Genomic DNA, 15,679 nt, shown 5'->3' with positions numbered 1-15,679 from the left:
TTAGCACAAACATTCCAGAGGAAATTCTAGTAGGGCGATGAAACTTCGGGTGGAAATTTTTATCTCAAAGGGACATGGGTTTGGGAAAGTCCTTATTAAGCAGCAATTTTCCACGGACTAACACTGAACTCTTGTCGCTGCTACCGTAAGCATAATAAGAGCCACATTTGCAAATATCCTCTGTGTATCTATGCATCTATAACTTTGAATGAGCCCTAGAATGGAATCCTGACGTCCACTGGGCATTTTCTATCTCAAGGTTGGTACACAACTCGCCAAAGTAAAACTGATCGCCCTTCTTCCCTAAACAAAACAAGACAAAATCATTTGGCATTTTCCTGGTGAAAATCCTAAAAAACCCAAAAGAGGGTGTAGAAGAATCATGCACCCATTTGTAGTTTGTAGCTAAAACACAGACACAATTTCCAGCAGCCGGCACCTTCCTCCCCTCGGTTCTGAGAAATGATGGAGGGCTGTAGCTTCCATTTCACAAATGAGGAACCTGAAACTATCAGTAGCTCCCATAAACAGTCACAGAAAATGATGGGCTATCAGGCCACACCCAGAGATAACAGCGAAGCCAAGACCCAAACCCCCAAACCTGACGATCCGAACTCTGAGAAACTCACTGAACTTACAAAAGCCGTTCGGACAGCGTTCGCTCAAGTATTGGAAAGTCAGCCTCTCGTCACCTCAGAGAGATGGTACATCTCCCAGAGCATGTGATGTTCTGTTTTTGGCTGAGAAAGCTGTCCCCTATATCACACAGCTCTGCAGCGGGACCTCTTTCTACTAAACACGCTCGCTTCCCACATGAGCTGCCATATGTCTTACCCTTCATAAGAAGTTGGGTGTGAATCCATTTTTATTTTAGCAAGGACTCTGATTCTGTTCGTCATTAATCTTCCCCCTTTGTCTCATCCCTCATCGCTTGCCAAATGACTTTTCAAGTACTCACTGAACTTATTTCAAAGGACAAAGCCTGCCTATACTCCCTCTGTGAAGAGGTGCCATGAGAAATGAAGAAAACGTCTGGAGGACTTTCTTTGTTTCAGGGAGGATTTGTGGACAGGCTTCCCACATTTTCGGAAATGCCTCTCACTGAAGGGAACCCATTAAAGATATTTAGTAAAGCTACTCCAGTGGCCTGTTAAGGGGACGCTGGTACAGGTGACTCTCGAATTTCAGTGTCCTTGAAGAATCCATCCCTATCGGGCCCCGTAATCCCTGGCCCCAGGAATCTGTATTTTTGAAAGCTCTCCAAGTAATCCTCATGCAGGAGGTCCCTGGGCCTCACCTTGGAAAGCAATGATCCGCATCTCGAAGATAATCTATAGCCTTGGCTCAGGCAGGGCCTGGCTTCAGGACCCTGGAATGTTAAGAGGTCAGGGGCAAAGGGCCTGGGCTGACACAGGGGGGTCCGAGATGTCAAAGGTCACCGGCCCACTCCTCTTGTGAGTCTGAGGAGTAACTTTGCTTTTCTTGTTTTCCTGAGTTCCACACTCACCCATTAGCAAAATATAAAGAGCAGTCTGTTCAGATTCTTTCTGTGGATCTTTCCTGGGTTCCTAAGGAGCAAAAGGCCTGTGTTCTCCCAGGGGTTGGCTTTGCTCTTTGTACGGGCCATGTTTCCTTCTTCCCCCAAACTGTCAGTACTCAGCTTAGACAAAGCAGTTTTCTTGTTCTGAATCACATTTTTCATGTGTACCATAACTAATCTGGTCTTTGCAAATCAAAATGGGAAGCACGACATGTGATCTGAATGCAATTTTTTCCCCCCAATAACTAGAGTTCTTAATAGTTAGTTTTGCTTAATGACCTAAGTCATGGATCCACAAGGATCCCTATTTCTGCCCCCTTCGATTCACACACAGCAGAATTCACACAGCCGGGCTTCAATTTTTTTTCATATAAATAATTAATTCTACATTTAAAAACACGTTAAGATGCTTTATTTCTTAATCAGCTAATTTGACTGAGAAACAAAGATGTCTTTTATTCACATTCTCTTTGAGTCGTGTTACTGTAGTAAAAGTTCCCCACAAGATTTGGCCTTCGCTCACAAGTTTCGCGGCTGCCAATTAGTTTCCAGAGTCGCTATTTTACGAAAATGCTTCTCACTTTTAAAAAATGTAATTGAATGTCTGTTCATCACAGAGTTTCTTGTGTTCAAGCCCAGGGTGTTAAACATTTTTCGGGTTGACTTGGGTCAGCTTTGAAAAATTTCAGACAGTGAAACTTGAGAAGGGCCCGTATGCTCTAGCGTGTCCCTCACATCCTGTTAAGTATTAAGTGGATATTTAAATGGACTTGTTATACCTCGAGACCGCCTTAAAGTGAGCCATATAGTTTATAAGACTATTAATTAAATGAGAGGATTGCATGGGATGCACATGTATTTTCAAAATCACTCACACTGGCCCAGAGTTGCCCTTTAATTTTCAAACTAATTAAAGTAACACACGGAACTGCGAAGGGTGTGCGGCGGCCTCTGCGTAGACACTAACGTGGATGAAAGCAGCATGGCGAATTTTTCTTTTTAAAGGAAAGAGAAAGAGTGGGAGAAGAAAGAATTTGTCTGAGTGGACCTGACTCCATTCCATTCACGGCTCCCTATTTGTTCCACTCCTGGATCAAGTTTTTAATTTAACAAGACCGCATTTTGGGGGAGTTTTCAACCCCATCTGTTTGGGGCCTGAGTGTGCCCCACCTGGTGGTGCAATTGATTTTTGAATTAACTGAGCTTTATTTCAGTACAATAGAGCGATTGTTTAGTTGCTTTTAAGCACTAGGATTCTTGGAATCTGATGGGCAAAAAAATAAATCAGACTGCAACGTGCAGCTCTCTGGGCTGCTAATTGCCTTTGACCCATTATCCTCCTCAGCCCTGGTTCAAACTTTGACACAGCTGACTTGGAGTCTGCAATGTAAATGGAAGGCCCGCCTTTGCAGGTTATCGCACTGTGCAAAGTCCATTCCTGGAACACTCTCCCAGGCCTGGAAAAGAGAAGAAACGGGTAGAAGCAATTAGCCCAGGACTGTGCGGCTGCTAGCGTGGGGCTGCCAGACACCGCCCTGGGCCCCTTCTCTCTCCAGCACCCCCCCGGGGCAAGGAGCGGGATAGAGAGAGTCAGGCTGCGCAAGAGAGTAGCAGCAGAGGTATCAAAGGCCCATGTGTTCCTTGCACCCAAGGAGATGGGGACTGAGGGGGATCTCCCCTCCTGCCTCCCACACCCCACCCTTAGAAAGCATCTTGCACTGGCAGATAGTGAGTAACTCCCTTTCTGCCTCTCCAGCTTTATCCTCAGCACAGTGCTGTGCCTTGCCACCCATAAAGCCTCTTTGAAAAGAGCACGGCATTAATAAGGCTCCTCCTTCTTTACAAAGAAAAGTCCCTCCACTCCTGGAAAGCTCATCCAAAAGCAATAGTTCGCACCGCTCCCCAGCCTGGGTCTAACACAAGATGGGAGTGTTCACCTTCAGCTCCACACCCCTGGAACCACAGTTCTCTTGCAGACGGGAGCAAGCCTAAGTTGATTTAACAGTGACTTTCAAAACAGGGCCAGGCTGGTGCTTCTAAGGGATGGAGTCCGGCCCTAGGAGGAGCCGCGGAGAAGAATGGAAAGCCCTGATGGAGGAAAGGTGGATTTCCAAGTCAGGAAGGACTCTGGGGGCTTGGAGATAATTGCAGCTGGGAAGAGGATTTGGATCCAAGCCTCAGCTCTCTAGACTGGGAGGAAAATGGTCCTGAAAATATAGGGGATGGAGGAGCCCTAGGGAGCAAGGCTGCCAACATCACATAGCCCCCTGAGCAGGATCACCCTGGGCCAGGGTCTACGGGAGCTTGGGAGGTACACCCAAGTCAGCAGTCCAGAGAAGGGCGTCATTTGGGGTGACAAACGTGTGCAGATCCCAGCTTGGCTACATTCTTAGCTGTATCACCATGGCCAAGTTATAGAACCCTTCTGTCTCAGCTTACCAAATGCTCAAATGGGGGCAGTAATAAATAGTAACTACACAGTAGGGTTGTGAGGAGGAATTCAGTGTGAAAGCCTGCTGCATAGTAAGCGTTTGATAAGGTTCCAGACAACAGCATCATTAGACCCAAGGTAGACCTCATCTTGTTTGCTGATGAAAGTTCAGGGCTGCCCGAAGACAAGCACAAGTACAACCAACAGCATCAATGTAGCACACTTCTCGAGAGGCCTGGCTTCAGGCAGCCTGAGCTCCTGGCTTGATAGAGCTCACCACCAGGTAGAGGAGGCAGGGGCCGCTATACCTGTGGGTATAGTGAGGGAAAAGAGAGGTGCTGGGGTGCCACTCTTCCCGAAGCCCCATTGACCTTCCCATCCAGACTTGCAGAGTTCTCCACACTGCCTCTTTGAGGGGCCTGCCCCGCTCTGGGCCAAGGTGACAATGTCTCCAGGCCAGGCTGGTGAGGGTTCCCTGCCCACCACGGCCCTTCCCCTAAAGACTGCAAGTCGTTCAACCTAACCTAGCTACTTGCTGGATTTGACCCTGGTTTCTCTTCTCAGTGGGCAATCAGAAGAGGGTGCTTTTTAAGAGTTTAATTATAGCTCCTGTGTATATTAAAAGGAGTGTAAGGCCCCCGACTTTGGCAGGACTACAAGAGCCATCCCACCCATGTTCTCGGCTCAGAGATGGAGAGATGTACTGTGTTCAGGGCCAGGTCTACACCGCACCTGGATCCCTATATTTGCCAGTAAATAGAAGCACATGGAGTTATTAATTAGCATTTATGAGCTCATTAGCACTCATAAGTAATGTCAACACAAGATGATGAACTAAGCTGGATTGTTTGGGAAGGGGAGGTGAGGGAGAAAACTTCTCCCTCCACTTGGACTCATATAAATGTTACTTCCCTACAATCAACCCCCACCTGGAAGTCAACAGAAATAAACACAAATACTCCGGGCAAGACAGTAAATTCCCTGTATATGAGGGTGGCCTCCTCAGAGTTTCCGGTTCCCGTTACTAATCTACTTCATATTGAATGGATTTGAGACTCAGTTTAAAGAAAACATACAGTAGCAATATTGCCACCCAGGGTGGCCATATGTGATTCCTTTTCATGAAATTTTCAAGGTGAAAGGGAAGGCAGAGATCATGACCTCATCTTACCACACTTGAGGTAAGGAAATTCAGGTCCTAAAGTTGGTAACAGCACTGGAAATGCCACACCTCTCCTTTTTCCATAACTCAGAATAGATACAACAGATCCATCAGATGTGGGGCCTGAAAGTCTGTGTGTGTCTAACGTGATCACTTTGTTTCAAGCACCCTTCTTCACCCCCAGGAAGGCTGGTGGGGTTTCTTTCATTCTCACATCTTCTGGGAAAGAGCCGGCACTCCCTTCCCTTTCGGGTCCGAATCTAAGCCCAGCTCAACAAGAGTCAATGGCAGCTAATGTCTGTACTTCAGTCCCTTCTGGGCAGGGCGACCCAGTGAATCACTGTGGGAACCACCCAGCTTCTAATGGAAACAGGACGGCAATTATTCTGGACTTCAAGGGTCCAATTTACTAGGGCCTGAAAGGGGCTTTTTACAGGGAAGAGGGCAGCAATGGGATGAGGGTGGGAACAGAGACAAGATTAGGAACACAGAGGACTTTCGGCTCTCAGTTCCTCCAAACATTTGGAAATCTGGCCCTTTCTATGCAGATCTACATTTGAAGTAAATTTAATAGTAGTTTTAATTGGTTGAAAAGAAACCAGTTTTTAAAGCTTCTGCTACATTCAATCTCCAACAGGTGTTTTGCTTACAAAAAAGTTGTTCACAAAAGGATAATCCCACACTGTTGATTATTACTGTCTTATGTACAGTCTTAGCTGTATTAAGCGTTGGTCTAGTTTCCCAAGGTACCCTGTATCTCTCAGTTAGGATGGCTGATTTCAAGCCTGATTTTCCCTAGCAGACCATCATAGCCACTCGGCCCTGAGTGTCCGTGTGTAGTATGTAGGTGATACTTTGGGCTATGCTAGGGTACGTTTAGCATTTGATCTATGTAGACTGCATGGGAAATGAGGAAAGACCAAGTGCTGACCCAGGATACAAACTGTTAGTCCTTAGAGTTTTCATGGATCCCTCATTTGGAACAGCTGGCTCAAGTGGGACATCTTGGTAACATAATTTTTCACACTTCTGCAAATAGGCAGCATTTTCCTGCTGGGTGCACTGGCTTTAGCTCTTAATCTCCTTGTTGATGATTTCATCATTTTGTGTTCTGTATGGTTACTAGTGAAGAAAGCAACCAAGAAGCTAAAGATGACCTTTACCTCACATTGAGTTCGTGGACACAGAACACTGAATTCTACCTGGAATTCAGTGTTGACTTTTAACTTGGTCCGGAGCTTTTTGGCAGTGATTCATATGTCTCCTTGTTTCCTGATGCATGATGATGAGCTGTCTTGACATTTTTCCTTCTTTGCCCATCAGTTCATCACTGGATACAGTCTTGTCTAATCATGAAAATTCATTGCTTTCTGTAAGCTCCCTTGGGATGCTGAAATCTTGGGTTTGGGGACTTGAATTGAGTGATAGTCTCATGTGGATTCTGTCTTCGGAATGATCACCAGTGAGTTTAAACAACTCAGCAAAGTAGGCCATACCAGTGTGGACTCTCCAAGCACCAAGAAGGTGCGGGAACTTTTGGATGGCCTTCTCAAAGAACCGATGTTCTCCTGGAACTCTGGCCCATTATCAATCACTGACTTGCCCCGCCACGTTTTTGGCTACTGCCATTTAAACAGCTGAAGGCCAGCAGGGAAGGAGGCAATTTTCAGCAATAAGGAAAGGCTGAAAAGGCACCAGCAACCTCAGTGTTACAGACCCTACCAACAGGTAGTGACCTCAAAGATGTCTTTTTAGCAGCCAGCTTCGCGAGTATCTGCCAGAACTGAGACCTTCTGTTGGCGTAAGACGCTTTTGTAACATATCATATATGGTGACCAAAAGACACTCAAGCAGCTGCACTTCAGTGAACTGAGAGGCAGCTGCCAGCAGGAGACCAAAGAGAGAAGACAGACAGATGCTTTAGAATCCCGTTCCCCACTGTCCATGGGCCTCACATCATCCACAGGATAAACCTGATATTCCTCCGCATAGAATATAAGAGACTTCATTTTTTGACCCCTGCTTTCCCTGACCTCGTCCTGTACCTTTGGTCTGTCTGGAATATTCTTCCACTGCACCCTAGTCTTTTTTTTCCCCCTTATTCTATAGGACTAAGCTCAGGCATCAACTCCTCCCAGAAACTGCATTACCATCTTTTCTTGCTGACCAGCAGATGGGATAAGGCATCCTTCTTCTATACGCAGCTCTACCACTCCATTTACCATAGTACTTATAATAGTTAAGTATCTTTTTTCCTCCATCTGACTGTGATTTTCTCAAAGTAAGAGCCATGTCTTATTTTTTTTTTATTCATTTTCTCATTCCCTGTTCCAAGAACAAACCCTAAGACATAGTAGAAGTGTAATAAATGTTCAATGGATGAATAATAGGCTTCAAATAATAGGAAAAGGCTATGGAGAGAAGATAAAGCCCATCCAGAGCCTCACCTGGTGATCAGAAATGGAAACACTAACTTTGAGCCAAATGGTCAGGCAGCCTGAAAGATAAAGAAGCTGATTCCATAGGAGCAGCAGTGTCTGTCCCCACTGGCCCCAGCCCTGCAGACACAGCCTGCACTGCTCTGTCTGGGGCTTACTACAACAACAGTTGGTTTCGGTTGCAACTGATACCCTTATCTCCCTTTTCTAATGACTATTTTAGACTCCCTTCATCCTCAGCTAGCTCCTCTTCTGGTCTGGGTGGCTTACCTAGTGGAGTGTTCCAAATTCTCATCCTTGAGGGGTCAGAGCCCCTGAGTGTCTTCTTAGGCCACTTAGGTTGGCATATTTTCCATTTACCATCAATCCTGGGTAAAAGAATACCTAAGGATGTCTAAGTGGTTCATCTGGGTGGTAAACATGGGTCTCCCTGCCCCTGTTGTGGAAGAGGAAACCTAACTCTTCTTTGTCAGGGTCAAACCCTGCTGCTAAGATGGTGGTCCCTTAGCACATGGAGTCTGAAGGGTCCTGCCAGTAGCTATAATTTAGAGTACAATGAGACACTGGTTATGTCCCCTGATAGAAGCTTTCTGCTTTTGGAAATCAAGACCGCTAAACCCGCAGAGTCCAGAGCTGTGGAGAAGGGAAGTACAAAGTCTTCAAGTGGGTTAACTGCAGGTAATGGTAAGCAAAGATACCATCCCCTCAGCCTGTACCTTCAACAGGCCATTCCATCACTCTGGCAGACCAGCTTCATCTGAGTAGTGCTATATGACATAGGGTAAGTATACCCCACTGCTGTGTCCCCTCTGGTATATTCTGTACTCCCTTGACATAAAGGAGGACCCCTGTGTGACATGATCTGATGCAGGATCCCTATTGATAGAGCAAACACTCTAAGGCCTCAGATGCAGATGGTGGTGCTAGCTGAGACTAAGCAGGCAAAAAGGTAAACCCTGGAATATAAGTGTTTCAGAGTTAAAATGTATTTTTGCCCCTCCTACAATGCAGCTAACATGCAACCATGTGGATGGTTGGCAATATCAAAGGATAATACCATATACAGGATGGTTTTCTGTTGCTGACAGATTGGACAATTGGTAGCAGCAAGAGCTATCTTAGTTTGGTGAGTGGGACCCAGGTCTAGTCTCCAATCTCTACCATGGCTACTGCGTCTATGCGCCCATTGTGCCAGCACTATGCCGATCGATGGCAGTGGCTAGTTGATGTCAACTGGCCTAGTCAATCTGTATTCTTGTTTGTTTAATGCCTCTTCTGGTGTTGGATGCTCTCTGGTGGATGTTAACCGTGATACCAAGATCTTCACACTTCATGCCCATTCCCACAAGAAGGCCTCTATCCCAGACCTCCTTGTCTTCCAATCTTCTTCCTTCTGGCTCCTGACCATGCAGTCAAGCCATTTGCCATTGCCCATAAGTTTATATATATTTTCTTTTCCCACAACATAGATGAGCAGTACCTTATTTGAAACTATGCTCATAGGGAGGAATTTTACTAATGGGTGACTTCAAGGTCACCCCTGAGTAGGCTGTTGGGCAGGCAATCCCCACTTTTGATTTGAAGCCACATATCAAGCCAACATATTTATAAACCAAACCAGGCCCTTCATATTCTGCATCAGCTGGGCATAAGAGACTCCCACATGGCCACCGGTATGCACTGAGAGAGAGGCAGTGCAATGGTGGTGGAGGAGGACACGAGGTCTGAGCACATACTTTCCTGTGCCCTCTGGCCCTGCGTACATCCAATCCCAAGTGTACCCCTTCCATCTTGCAATGGATTACTTCTGGATTCAGCCACTTAATGTTAGGAACTATTGGGTCTGACAAAAAAACAGTTTATGATGGACAGTTCTAGACTTATAACCCTGTGGCGACTGGTAACTAATAGACAGAATCCCAAAGTAGACTAGGGGCTGCATTTCATAATGTGTACAGTCTGTTGTCTGGGCTCTCCCACTGTACTTGGTCATCTGGTGAGATTTCTGGCCTTAGGTGATATCTCCTCTCTGCTGTACCCATTTCTCTGAGCCTTTTCATCCTTTCTCCCACCAACTGTCATGGTAATTCATTTCTATTTCATTTTATGTGCACTACTACTTTCTCCAAGCTTCTGAGAGCCATCCTAGCAGAATATTAGCAGCATTAGAGGATCCTTACCAGACATCCTATATCCTAGGAGAATGTTCCCATATCAATAAATTCTCCCTTATATAATTTTATATTCCACCCACCTAGTTCCAGGACTGCCAGAACCTAGTCCCTCAAATAACGTCCTAGATCCTGTCCATACTTGTTGGCCAGATCCCGCAGTTCCTTCAAGGCATAGTACCTTTCCTCCCATAGCAGAACTAACACTTCCCCAGCTGGGCAATGTTGTGACTTAATCCTATTTACCAAGAGAGGGGTTGTGGAGACAGATCTCGAAGGGAAGAGGACACCTTTGTCTTGCAAGACTGAGGCCTCTACATCTCCATCAAGCAAGAGAGGAGTATAGTGCTAGTCTTTAAGGACTAGCCTTAAAGGACTAGCCTATTAGAGGAGTAGGCACTTCTTAGGCCCAGAGGGTTTAGGGGTATCTGGAGACTCCAGATGTTCCAATGCATCAACTCTTATCTCAAGGTCTTGCTCTTTCCCAATCAGAACCCTGGCCTGGCACAGCACACCTACGTAAGCTGAACACTCCACCTTTCCTGGAACTCCACTAAGCTTGTGATTAAGTTCTGGCCCCAATCTTCAACTTTTTCTGCCCTCTAACGACAAGAGATGAGGCTCACTTTATATCCAATCTGTAAAGTCTTGTGGCTTTCACGCTGAGCCTTTAATTGCTAGCTAATACTCTCTGTTTCCAGAGCATTAATTGACCCCAACAATATAGCCATCCAATACCACTGTCTTTATAATGACTAGATCCCCATATTTCTCAAATGCCTGATACCTTCGCCCACTAGCACACTCCCTTTCACCATCTGAGTCCCCCACTGCTACCTTGTACCAGGATCCATCACTGTTCTACCTACCCCTAGAGATGGGAGTCCTCCTTACCAGTGGCTATCAGGTAGTCAAATTCCCAAATCCCATCTTAGCATCTCCTTCCTCAGACCACTGCTGGTATGGACTGTTTAGGCTGGGTTCTCTGAGAATTAGACTTTGAATCAAAAAAATTACTTACAGAAAATTTACTAGTGCACACTCTAGGAGATCACCATTTGTAGAAGGAAAAGCAAAGGGAAGGAAAGAGAGTTGAGCCAAGGGAGAAATTAGGTGATGCTGTAGTCACAACAAAGGCCTCAGCCAACCTCACGGAGTGCTCTGAAGTTGGTTTGCACGTGGAAGTTGTCCCAGGTTGGGGTGATGTACATAGACCTTTGTTCCCTTGAAAGCCAATCTTTGGAACGGGCTGCCCCGACGAAGAGGCATGACTTGGGTGAACAGGCTCACTTAAGCAGAGCAATTAGCAGAGAGAGAGCTGACAGCTGAGGGCTATCAGGCAGCAGCATACCTAGCAGCTGGACGAGTAAGTCCTTCGCTGCTAAGGGAGACATAGGGGTACAGCAGTTCTATCTCTTATTAACGGTATGACCTTGAGTAAGTTAGCCATGCCCTCTGGGCCTTAGTCTCCTGATCTGTAAAGTAGAAATAACAAAAATGCCTACGTCAGAGGGTCATCATGAAGATGAAATGAAATAATAATGTGACGCACCTTTACACACAGCCTGGTACATAGTCAGCACTCTGTCTTTTTGTAGCTATAAAAAGCTTGGGGTTTATATGGGAAAGCAAAGACCAAACTACAGGCTACAACAGAAAGAGGTACAAACAGTGGTCAGTGGGGGCTCAGAAGGGGTGAGGATCAAGGGAACAAAAAACAGTTTCAAAGAGGACATGGTCAACAGATACATGACATTTAGAAGGGGACTGCTTCCTGGTAACATACCAATAAGAGCCAAGGGCCAAGAGGCAAACATGGTGTCTGCAAGGCAGCCAGGAAGTCGTCCTGGCTGCTACAGACGCCGGCGGAGAGGAGGGTGGGTTATGGAAGCTTAGAAATCCAGGCAGAAACAGCTGCTCTGAAGACCCCAACAGACCACAGTGCAGTTGGCCACAACGAGGGGCATCCATCCCTGAGGAATGACACATCTTGGCAGGAGAGGGGAAGGGAGGAGACTGGAGACCGGGAAGAGGAAAGGACAAGCAAGGAGAGACAGACACAAAGCAGAAAAATATGCCAAAGAGAGAGAAGGCCGAGAACAAATGGGGATTAAAAGCCAACCCAGAGAGGGAAAGAGAAAACCAGAAATGAAGAAATGTGGACTAGCACTTTAAGAAATGATAGTCTTCTGATTTCAGAGGCTCCAATACAAGGAACTGGTATTGAGACAGAAAACAAAACTCACAATAAAAATTTAGAGCTAGGCCAGCCGTGTTACTTCCTTGGGAAAAAACACAAATACACTTATTAAAAGGCCCAGTGTTTTGGCTATATTATAAATAGTTCTAAATTAATGTCCCTTCCCAAAATGCCTACTTTTCCAACAGGTGCAATATAACACCATCTGCCCAACAAAGAATCTAAATGTCACTAACTTCATAAGAAAATGTAACTGGCTGTTTAGGACCCTAGTTTATTATGATGATATTTAATAATTTGTACTTATAAAGCATGCAGGGGCATAAGATGAGATATAAATGTTAACTCTAGCTCACACAATAAGTCCTTAGAGAGACAGGAAACACGACACTCCCCTTTTAAGAGATCCATTCATTCAACAAACATTTATTGGGCTCCTACCTGCTAGGCACTGTAATGATGCAGAAATTTGGCTACAAGAAGTTTGAGTGTCTGCTCCCTGAGCAGGCAGGTTCCTCCCAAGAGCAGGATCCATGACGTTTCCTCTGTGTATTCATTCCTAGGGCAGTACTGCACCTGGAAAAGGAGTCATTTCATAAACATGGATAGATTTTTTAAAAATTAAACACCTGAAATTAGCAATAAGTCTATGCTACTGTTATTAAAAACATAAACCCAGAAACTTTGGCCTCTGAGCCATTGCTGGCCACTGGACCTTACTTCCTGTCGAAACCCCTCATCTAGTGCTCTCCAGCTCTTATGGTAAAACATTCGCCGGAACATTGTGAAACATGCAATTTCTGTAGCCCTTTGCATTTACTGGGGAAGAGGTTGAGGCTAAGGCGGCCCCACGCTGAGATTCGCTTTTTTTTTTTTTTTTCTGAAAGATTTTGGCTTCTCTGAAGATTTTTATACTTAGTGGAAAAATAGAATTCTGGATCTAGAAATCACTCCAAGTCAATATCCTCTGGTTAGTTCAGGTTGAGGGTGGGAAAGTTCCATCTGGCAGTTCTGATTAATAACGAGGTCCTGAAGAACTATCAAACGGCCAGCAGAAAACAGGAATAATTTGGACACTGGGCTTCTCTCTGACTCGGGGCTGAATCTCCAGCAAGATTCTTTACAAGGTGTTTGATAAACTTAATGCCTGCTCACTGGGTCCAAAACAAACCTATGGTGCTCCATACCCAAATCCTGGTGAAATGGAGAGAAAGGTAAAGTCACAGATTTGTACCCAAATCTTGCCCTCCCCTGCTTCCACCCCAATGTAGAAGGCCTCACAAAACTTCTCACAACAGGAGGTAGCCTTCGCTCTCAAATGCCCAATACCTTTGCCCACCAGCACATTCCCTTCTGCCATCTGAGTCTTCCACTGTTACCTTGTGCCAGGTAACAGTGCCACGGGACCTAAGAATGAAGCAGAATCTCTCCAAGCCTGAGGAGCCAAGTGTCACCCAAGGGTCAAATTGTCCCACTCCAAGCCTGGAGCTATTGCCCCAAGGACAGTCACAGCAAAAGACACCTTTTCGGAAATGTCAAAAATCAGGCCCCGGATACATCCTAGGCCAAAAGACATCCTAGATAAGTACTGGTGGTTTCAGTGGCCCAGGTTATCGCTTCCTGTTACCTTTAGCCTCCTGACTTTGCTCAGCAAAAGATGGTATACACCCTTGGCTCTCTAAAAACGGTCAGATGATTGCATGTAAATAGAGTACATCTGAAGAGGGCCGGAGAAGTGGAAAGAAGAGGCCTTGCTTATCCCGTTCTTTGAAAAACCTGTCCTGTATGGCTTTGCTGAAATTTACATAGAAAAAAGAATCTCCGAGATTCTTTCTTCTCCTTGTTCAGCTGTTGGGGTGGGGGGAAGGTATGGTGCCACAGTCTGTCGACCGCTGAGCCCACAGTTGTACAGGCAAGTTAATATTTCCAGGGCCCTGTGTGGAATACCTTTCCCAGAATTCATGCTCTCAATGGGAAACTGAAATAGCGCATGAGAGTTACCCTAAGTAGATTTAAATAATTAAATTCAAAAATTCTCAAACCACTTGCTGTTTCAAATTTATTTCTTTAATAACAACTCAGACTCAGCAACAGACTGGATTAAGATTTCATTTATTCGAAATTTAAGGTATATCCAGCTCTGGGTGTTGTTTTTAAGTATTTAAGGGGAAATTTGTGCGTGGTGAAAATGAAGAGACTGCAGCATTATAAATTCATTTCCTCTATTAGAAGCCGGGCCGCGCCTGCACGCTGCAGCTGTTCGGGGAGGCCGGCCCGCCAGGCTGGAGGGCGCGCCGTGGAGCAGACGACCCTTTGTTTCCCCACGAGGGGAGATCTGGCCGGCCCCACGCCCTCGGCAACAACTATTTCCTTAGTGGCGCCAGGCAGTTGGGCAGAATCATCTGGGGTGGTTTTCATGTGGCAAAGCAAAGCATCCTCTGGGATTCCAGAGAGACTTCTAAGGATCCGTTTTCATCCGTGACCTCAAATCATGGCCCGTCCCAGGCCCCAAAGACGGGAGGCCACGCTGGCCTGAGCCGAGCTCGCCGACCTCCGAAATAACCCGCTCTGACACCGGCAGCAAGGCAGAGAGCGGCTCGGAAAACAGGTGTTACATCGCAGGTAGCAGCCCCACGGTACTTCCTATTCATGCTAACAGTTTTACAAACAAGTGAGTTTCTTACACATTCATCGCCACCCCTAGGCATTCATATTCTTTTTAAGTACAGAAACCTTAATTAGATTTTGACCACAGACCCGGATTTGACTTACCCTGACAGGGTTTCCATTAGTGTAATCTGTGGGGGAATTCACTGTTTTAACATCTGTGTGCCTGAGGCCTATCTCACATTTACTGCAAAACTCTGAAAAGCCTCCCTTGTATGGCTGTATGTTTCCTCATGCTCCCAATTTCACAGAAGTCATTTCAGCACCAAACGGTAATTAGCAAAGGGATGGGCCTCAGCTGACATGAATGCAATTTATTGTTTTCCACGAGGCCCTGAACCAAGCAAACAAAGAACACAGTCTAGCTGTCTGGCATTTTATTAACTTGTATTGTGCAGTGCACCTTACTGAAGGGAGATCTTCAGGAGAAATTCAGCAGTTTGTGTGTGGCAACACGCATACTTTGGAAGAATATTAATTTCAGTTCAATTAGGCAAGTTTTGTGGTACCTCAGTCTGTAATGTGGGACAGCCACTTTTATAATTATCTTCCATATTAACTTTATCATCACCAGACTTTTGCATAAATGCAACCTTTCATCTTTAAAATGCCAACACTTCTTCAATTTTGGCAACCGTACAGCACTGCTAATTATTTGCTCATTATGTGTGGTTAACTGATGAATCATTAATAAATGAATGAATGGCTAATATATTTTTATGGTAATTGGAGATATAACTGATTGCAGACTTCCTTAGCTTCTCAAAACGGCACTGAATGAACAGTGGCTGCCTAATTGTTTACAGATGATATTTATGCCCCCACCCTGTGTTTCCCACAGTTGTGGTTTGTCACTGGCGTAGTCGCGTCAGTCCATGGTGGCAGCTCGCCGAGGACCAGTCCGGGCAGAGGGGAACGGGCAGAAGCATAACTAACTACGCTTCCTCTCCTTGTGCTTCTGTCACCTCGTTTGTTTGAGCTCGGCTGACACGTAACCATGTATGGGCCTCCGGGCCACTCGCTAGCAATCCAAGGACTCCTTGTGGATTCCCTTCTCCTGGGCGTTGGCA

The sequence above is a fragment of the Mustela lutreola genome, chromosome 10 (genome assembly GCF_030435805.1).
Source record: "Mustela lutreola isolate mMusLut2 chromosome 10, mMusLut2.pri, whole genome shotgun sequence".
NCBI classification, from domain to species: Eukaryota; Metazoa; Chordata; class Mammalia; order Carnivora; family Mustelidae; genus Mustela; species Mustela lutreola.
Note: the sequence above shows the minus strand (reverse complement) of the source record.